The following is a 9,550-nucleotide window of genomic DNA, read 5'->3' as shown; positions in this document are numbered from 1 at the left end:
TTTTGAATTTGGCACCCTGGCTGTTGTCAAATCGAATCCCGGTAACGGGATCCGAGCGGGAAGGGGTCCTCAAGAGGTTTTAGAAGCATGTCTAACGCTATTTAAAATCAATTTTTATGCGATTTTCCTCGTAAAATAGCGATAATATTCCAACCGGACGATATTGTATTCATTCAAACTGGTGAAGAAAAACATGGAGTACTCTCGTGGCTGCGCATCTCCAGGCTCTGAGCCACCAGCCTGACCCCTCACAAACAGAGCTGCTGGACCCTGCCCAGAGACAGCAGAGATCCCATTCCACTTTCTGGCGTCTTCAGAGAGCCTATGGAAGCCTTAGAAATTGTCACGTTACAGCAGAGATACTGTATTTTCGATAGATAGGCAAAAGAAGCACCAGAAATTGTCAGACAGGCCACTTCCTGTATGGAATCTTATCAGGTTTTGGCCTGCCATATGAGTTATGTTATACTCACAGACACCATTCAAACAGTTTTAGAAACTAGAGTGTTTTCTATCCAAATATACTAATTATATGCATATTCTAGTTTCTGGGCAAGAGTAGTAACCAGATTAAATCGGGTACGTTATTTTCACCCGGTCGTGAAAATAGTGCCCCCTAGCCCTAACAGGTTAATTAACTTCTTGACGAGGTTGCTAGGTGTTGGGTTACGGTTGCTACAATAGCTTTCTCTATGAATTTAAGAGTGGTTACATTTCTCCTTCCCCCATCCCTCAGCTGTTTACCAAACCAAGTCACTGGACAGCCATTTTGTTTCTGTTTAAAACCTAGGTTGTCCCTTTAAAAAAGCCACACAATCAATCAATCAATCTGCAGTTCAAACAATAACAAAGCTGTCATTCCACCACTGTTTTGGTAATAAAATGATTATGGGGCTGGAGAAATGTAACTACTCTCAAATTCATAGACAGACCTATGGATGCAAGGACTGACCATCCATAATATCAACATTATAGTTTTAACCATGTTGAGGCTATACAGTGTTGGTTTACATTTCTAAACATTGGAGTAAAAAAATCTTATTTGGGGTTCTGATGGGGTACAACAGTTGAACTAAGCTCATGAGACATGTGTTACATTCTTCAAGAATCAATGGCTATAAATAAATTATTTAAAAGTCACAATATGGATGTAGCAACTACAGATTTCCCCTTTAACACCACACATCAGTTCAACAACTGCAGAGTTTGTGGATCTGTTTTGAAGGCAGTACTTACTAGTGTTAACCAGGGCCTGTTCATCATTAAAACCATTGGATGCCTTAAGATGCGTTTGGGAAACCGAGCCCAGATATCCAGTTTCCTCCTCTTCTTTTACTGTAACATCCTCCTCCTCTTTCACTCTGAACGAGTCTTTCTCTTCTTTCACTGCAACGTCTTTCTCTTCTTCTTTCACTGTAACAGCCTCACCCTCTACTTGTTTTTGTATTGAAACAGCCTCCTCTTCCTCCTTCTCTTTGACGAGACCCTCTTTCTCCGTCCAGCAGACCTCCTCTTTAGCAGGAGGAGAGTAGCTCAGTGACCGCATGGTCGGGGATGTTAGCTAGCTAGGCTAATGCTAACTTATCCAGCCCGCTAGCTGAATAATAACAACAACACCGTAAATATGAAATTAAATCGGATAACTAACTAGCGACAGAAGTGGGTTTAAAACACTGTGGCTAATATACACTAAAGCGTCTAAATAGCTTTATCGGTTCGGCTATTTTGTCTAGCAAGCTACCGAGGTGGCTGAATAACTGTTGCTGCTGTTGAAAGCAGCATTCCGTCCACTACATTATACGTCACACCAACAGCATTACCTTAAATTCCCAGACCGCCATCTGCTGACTGGAGTGGGTAACGCAGTTGATTAAGCCCGAAGTCCAGCGCGCTATCGACTGTGCCGCAAAAGCTCGAACGGCAGAGTCAATATCCGCGCTTATAAACCCAGGGTCGTTACAGTATTAACTTATTTTGGGAAATCTTCTAAACTACCCACAATGCAATATTTCCCAACGTCATATGGATGATCAACTCTGTGCTACCGAGTTTGTATGCCAGTGTAACGGTGTAATGAAGTTACATTTTTTTAAATATATTTAACCTTTATTTAACTAGGCAAGCCAGCTAAGGACACATTTTTATTTACAATGACGGCCAAACCCTAACCCAGACGATGCTGGGCCAATTGTGAGCTGCCCTATGGGACTCCCAATCACGTTATGATGATACAGCCTAGTTATGATACAGCCTAGTTTTGAACCAGGGTCTGTAGTGACGCCTCTAGCACTGAGATGCAGGACCTTAGACTGCTGCTCATGTGTTTACATTACAGTCAGTGATAAAGGATGTAATTCTGGGTAACCCAATGTGATTCTGGGTAACCCACAGGAGGTTTTTGGAGAAATTGGAAATTGAGTGGTCCTGCGATAGAAATGTATAAAGTTGACATTACATCATCATCCATACTGTTTGTGTCCCATCATTGCAGCTTTGGAAATAAATGAACTATCCATCCATTGTTCCTTCCTGTGTTGACTCACTGACTTGAGGGACCAGGAAGTTCACACTAGCTCGATATCTAGTTAAACACACCTCCATCTCCATTAACTACATCACACCTGTCCAGACCCACTAGAACACACCTCCATCTCCATTAACTACATCACACCTGCCCAGACCCACTAGAACACACCTCCATCTCCATTAACTACATCACACCTGTCCAGACCCACTAGAACACACCTCCATCTCCATTAACTACATCACACCTGTCCAGACCCACTAGAACACACCTCCATCTCCATTAACTACATCACACCTGTCCACTAGAACACACCTCCATCTCCATTAACTACATCACACCTGTCCACTAGAACACACCTCCATCTCCATTAACTACATCACACCTGTCCAGACCCACTAGAACACACCTCCATCTCCATTAACTACATCACACCTGTCCACTAGAACACACCTCCATCTCCATTAACTACATCACACCTGCCCAGATCCACTAGAACACACCCCCATCTCCAGCGCCCGCATCAGCACCATTTTATTTCTCTCCGTCACTTTCATCTTTTAGATAATAAAGCATTATACCTTTCTAATGAATTAACAACAGAGATTTCCAGGTTTTAATTAAGTTGAATATTTAAGATGATTGACGAGAAAAGTATCGTCCAACTCTGGGGGTATCTCACTGCACCCTCAAATGCCATGTCTTGAAATATGCAGACAGACAGATTAAAAGTAAGTTTACATTATAATCCTGTACTTCTGACAGCCAACTTTCTAACTCCTCCCATAACTTTATGACGTCATAACATTCCCAGAAGGATTATTGAGTCATTGTTAGTTTTACACTGGAGACATGACTCTGCCGTTGTGCTGTAGAATTAGGGGATTTTGTCTCTTGTATAATAAGGGACTATCATCTGTCCCAACATCACAGGCCACAGACTTTGATAAAGACTTCCAAAAGTTTTTCCTCAGTTTCGGATCGACTGAGTTAAAAAAAGGGGGTTTCTCCCTGTGCACCTGCCAATGTAAATCCATTAAACAAGACAAGTTACCAGACAGGACATATTGCTAATGCTCTTCCTATTGATAACCTGAATGACAATTAACTAGTGGGCGGTGGTGGTGATGACGGCCTATTGGATGACGTCGTCCATCGGGATTCCCCCCAAAAAGAAGATGCTCTGGATTGATCAGGAGTCAGATGTGAAGGAGGAGGTTGATCATCAGGAGTCAGATGTGAAGGAGGAGGTTGATCATCAGGAGTCAGATGTGAAGGAGGAGGTTGATCATCAGGAGTCAGATGTGAAGGAGGAGGTTGATCATCAGGAGTCAGATGTGAAGGAGGAGGTTGATCATCAGGAGTCAGATGTGAAGGAGGAGGTTGATCATCAGGAGTCAGATGTGAAGGAGGAGGTTGATCATCAGGAGTCAGATGTGAAGGAGGAGGTTGATCATCAGTGAACCTCTAGGATTGTGGCTGGGCTGGCATTTACACTTCCAGCTTGGTCATTTATTTTGATACATTGAATGTTGATATTGTGAAACGATGTTATATATTTGCACCTCCTGTTTCAGGAAGTGATGTCACTAGGTACTGCCCCTATATATACAGTGCATTCAGAAAGTATTCAGACCCCTTCACTTTTTCCAAATTTTGTTACGTTATTCTAAAATGGATTAAATCAATCTACACACAATACCCCATAATGACATCACAATACTCCATAATGACATCACAATACCCCATAATGACATCACAATATCCCATAATGACAAAGCAAAAACAGGTTTTTAAAAATGTTTCAAATGTAACAAAAACAACAACTGAAATATCACATTTACATACAGTACCAGTCAAAAGTTTGGACACACCTCCTCATTCAAGGGTTTTTATTTTTACTATTTTCTACATTGTAGAATAATAGTAAAGATATTAAAACTATGAAATAACACATATGGAATCATGTAGTAAGCAAAAAAAGGTTAAACAAATCAAAATATATTTTCTATTTGAGATTCTTCAAAGTATTCACAATTTGCCTTGATGACAGCTTTGCACACACTTGGCATAGTTGTGTTGTCTTCACTATTATTCTACAACATAGACAATAGTTAAAATAAAGAAAAAACATTGAATTTGTAGGTGTGTCCAAACAATTGACCGGTACTGAATATGCATTGTGGAGGAGAACTGATCCTAGATCTGTACAAAGGCATAACATCTACAGCAGGAACAAATATCTGTGTTAAAAGGCCCAGCTGGATTGAATTGAGCTATTTAAAATGACATATTTGAATGTCAAATGATTTGTTCTGTTTGTCAATACAAGACAGGGTCTGTGGAGGCTTGGCCTATTAGTGGTAGATTTGGGGGAGAATTTGAGTTGGAATAGTGATAGATTTTTGGAGGGACCCTTGTCACTACAGCCAATCAGTGAGCAGCGTCCCTTCCCCCACACCGTAGGCAGTTCTGTTACTCACAACACTTCCCCTGCTTTCCTCAACAATAGAAAAGCCCACTGAACTAAAGCCTTGCCATTTCAGATATTTTTTAAAAGATTGGGGAATTTTTTACAATTAGGAAATAATATGTCATGTTTCACTCGTACCTCAGCCAGCATTGTGAACGGTTAGGAAATGATATGTCATGTTTTACTCGTACCTCAGCCAGCATTGTGAATGGTTAGGAAATAATATGTCATGTTTTACTCGTACCTCAGCCAGCATTGTGAATGGTTAGGAAATAATATGTCATGTTTTACTCGTACCTCAGCCAGCATTGTGAATGGTGTCTGATGCAGTGACATACCAGACCATGGTAGTAAATCTAATACTTAGGAGTTTTTAGTCATGCATGAAAGGTCTGGGGTGGTTCTGTGGTTATAAGTTACTGACCTTGGAATACATTTCTGGCCATGCTGGCAGGGTCTGAATCAAACCCAATGTCCACCTGGTACACTGGCAGGGTCTGAATCAAACCCAATGTCCACCTGGTACACTGGCAGGGTCTGAATCAACCCAATGTCCACCTGGTACACTGACAGGGTCTGAATCAAACCCAATGTCCACCTGGTACACTGACAGGGTCTGAATCAACACAATGTCCACCAGGTGCACTGACAGGGTCTGAATCAACCCAATGTCCACCTGGTACACTGGCAGGGTCTGAATCAACCCAAGTTCCACCTGGTACACTGACAGGGTCTGAATCAACCCAATGTCCACCTGGTACACTGACAGGGTCTGAATCAACCCAATGTTAAGGGGAGGGAAGATTGGTCAAGAGGGTGATGATTATTGTTGTTCTACTGCCTGATTGTTATGCAACAACACTGTTTACAAAAGCTTTGTTAAAGAACAAGTTGTTGTTTGTGTTGCACTGCTTTGCTTTATCTTGGCCAGGTCGCAGATGTAAATGAGAACTTGTTCTCAACTGGCCACCTGCTTAGATAAAGGTGAATTTGTTTAAAAAAAAAATTGTAATATTTTTACAACATTAACAATGTCTACACTGTATTTCTGATCAATTGTATTATTATTTTAATGGATGAAAAATGTGCTTTCTATAAAAAACAATGACATTTCTAAGTGACCCCAAACTTTTGAACGGTAGTATACATCTACATGATGTATTGTTACACCATGTAGGAGCAGTATAGACCTAGTCTGTTCATTATATACATCTACATGATGTATAGTTACACCATGTAGTAGCAGTATAGACCTAGTCTGTTCATTATATACATCTACATGATGTATTGTTACACCATGTAGGAGCAGTATAGACCTAGTCTGTTCATTATATACATCTACATGATGTATTGTTACACCATGTAGGAGCAGTATAGACCTAGTCTGTTCATTATATACATCTACATGATGTATTGTTACACCATGTAGGAGCAGTATAGACCTAGTCTGTTCATTATATACATCTACATGATGTATTGTTACACCATGTAGGAGCAGTATAGACCTAGTCTGTTCATTATATACATCTACATGATGTATTGTTACATGATGTAGGAGCAATATAGACCTAGTCTGTTCATTATATACATCTACATGATGTATTGTTACACCATGTAGGAGCAGTATAGCCCTAGTCTGTTCATTATATACATCTACATGATGTATTGTTACACCATGTAGCAGCAGTATGGAGGTACAGTGGGGGACAAAATTGTTGACACCCTTGAAAAAGATGAGATAAATGACTCTATTAAATAAAGAATTAAAATACTGAGCTATATTGTATGTAAAAAAGAAAGAAATTATATTATTTTATACTAATACAATTGCTCAGAGAAAGAGATTTAGTTTAACATGTAATTCTCAAAAGGTAGGGGTCTGAATTATTGCCTCCCATGTTTTCAATACTCCAGCACCGTCCCCTTGGGAGGATAATGACACTGAAATGTTTTATGAGATTAGAGAACACATTGGGTGGGACCTTAGACCCTTCCTCCATACAGAATCTCTCCAGGTCCTTGTTTTATTTAGTCTGTCTTATGGACTGCCCTGTTCAATTCAAACCACAGGTTTTCAATGGAGTTCAAGTCCGAAGTCTGAGATGGCCATTGAAAATGTTGATTTTGTGCCCAATTAACCATTTCTTTGTGGATGTTGATGTGTCTTGCTGGAAGATCCACTTATGGCCAAGTTTCAGCCTCCTAGCAGAGAGGTAACCAGGTTTTTGGCTAAAATATCCTGGTAGTGGGTCAAGTTTATTTATTTATTTTATACAGTAATTTTTGCTCATCTTTATCAAGGGTATCAATAACTAGGTGCTTATTTTGATATCTAGTTATTTGACTGAATCAGAAATACAGATGTGGAGTAGATGTAGAGTTTGTTTTAAATTCTCATAAAAAATTATGAACTAATCAAACACTTGTTGTTCTTTGTACTTGTTGATATAATATTCATATTTAATGGAGAGAAAAAAAACGTTTCCCTAAACTGCTTTATAATATTATAATTCAATGAAGAAGAAAAAAGGTTTTCCCTCCTCAACTGCGTTTCCTCCCTCCAGACAGCAGATGGCGATATGTGTCTTTCAGGCGATGTTTCTAGTGTGACGTATAATCTAGTGGACGGAACGCTTCTTCAACAACTGCAGCCACCTCGGTAGCTCGCTAGCCGACAAAGTCGGAACTTTCAAGCTGTTTGGACAATTTCGTGGTTTAATTGCCGCTGTGATTTAAACATAGTACTACATTTTATGTAATATTTACGTTGTAAGTCAGCTAGCTGGCTGGTTAAGTTAGCACTAGTCTAGTCGCTAATTCTAACTAGCTATTATCCCCGACCATGAGTTCACTAAGCTACTCTCCTGTTAAAGAGGAGGCCTGCTGGACGGAGAAAGAAGCTCTGGTGAAAGAGGAGGAGGAAGAGGAGGCTGTTACAATACAAAAACAAGTAGACGCCTTCAGAGAGGAGGAGGATGTTACTGTGAAAGAAGATGAAGAGGTGGAAGATGCAGTTTTTGGGGTGGAGGATGAAGAGGGGGAGATTACTGTCACATTAGAGGAGGACGAAGAAGAGAAGACTGGAGATCTGATTAACACCAGTAAATACAGTGAGTACTTTCTATAAAACAGGGATATTGATCTGATTAACACCAGTAAATACAGTGAGTACTATCTAATAAAACAGGGACATTGATCTGATTAACACCAGTAAATGCAGTGAGTACTATCTAATAAAACAGGGACATTGATCTGTTTAACACCAGTAAATACAGTGAGTACTATCTAATAAAACAGGGACATTGATCTGATTAACACCATTAAATACAGTGAGTACTTTCTATAAAACAGGGACATTGATCTGATTAACACCAGTAAATACAGTGAGTACTATCTAATAAAACAGGGACATTGATCTGATTAACACCAGTAAATACAGTGAGTACTATCTAATAAAACAGGGACATTGATCTGTTTAACACCAGTAAATACAGTGAGTACTTTCGATAAAACAGGGACATTGATCTTTTATTTTTTAATTTTTTTAAATCACCTTTTTTTAACCAGGTAGGCAAGTTGAGAACAAGTTCTCATTTACAATTGCGACCTGGCCAAGATAAAGCAAAGAAGTTCGACAACATACAACAACACAGAGTTACACATGGAGTAAAACAAACATACAGTCAATAATAAAACAACGACTACCGGTCGGAATATTATCGCTTTTTTACGAGAAAATAGCATAAAAATTGATTTTAAACAGCGGTTGACATGCTTTGAAGTACGGTAATGGAATATTTAGAATTTTTTGTCACGAAACGCGTCGGGCGCGTAACCCTTCGTCACCCTTGGATAGTGTCTTGAACGCACGAACAAAACGCCACTATTTGGATATAACTATGGATTATTTTGAACCAAACCAACATTTGTAATTGAAGTAGAAGTCCTGGGAGTGCATTCTGACGAAGAACAGGAAAGGTAATCAAACTTTTCTAATAGTAAATCGGAGTTTGGTGAGGGTCAAACTTGGTGGGTGTCAAAATAGCTAGCTGTGATGGCTGGGCTATCTACTCAGAATATTGCAAAATGTGCTTTCACCGAAAAGCTATTTTAAAATCGGACATAGCGAGTGCATAAAGGAGTTCTGTATCTATAATTCTTTAAATAATTGTTATGTTTTTTGTGAATGTTTATCGTGAGTAATTTAGTAAATTCACCGGAAGTGTTCGGTGGGAATGCTAGTTCTGAACGTCACATGCTAATGTAAAAAGCTGTTTTTTGATATAAATATGAACTTGATTGAACAAAACATGAATGTATTGTATAACATAATGTCCTAGGCGTGTCATCTGATGAAGATCATCAAAGGTTAGTGCTGCATTTAGCTGTGGTTTTGTTTTTTGTGACATTATATGCTATCTTGAAAAATGGGTGTCTGATTATTTCTGGCTGGGTACTCTGCTGACATAATCTAATGTTTTGCTTTCGCTGTAAAGCCTTTTTGAAATCGGACAGTGTGGTTAGATAAAGGAGAGTCTTGTCTTTAAAATGGT

Source organism: Salmo trutta, chromosome 17 (genome assembly GCF_901001165.1).
Source record: "Salmo trutta chromosome 17, fSalTru1.1, whole genome shotgun sequence".
Lineage (NCBI taxonomy): Eukaryota > Metazoa > Chordata > Actinopteri > Salmoniformes > Salmonidae > Salmo > Salmo trutta.
This window is presented reverse-complemented; position numbering follows the sequence as displayed.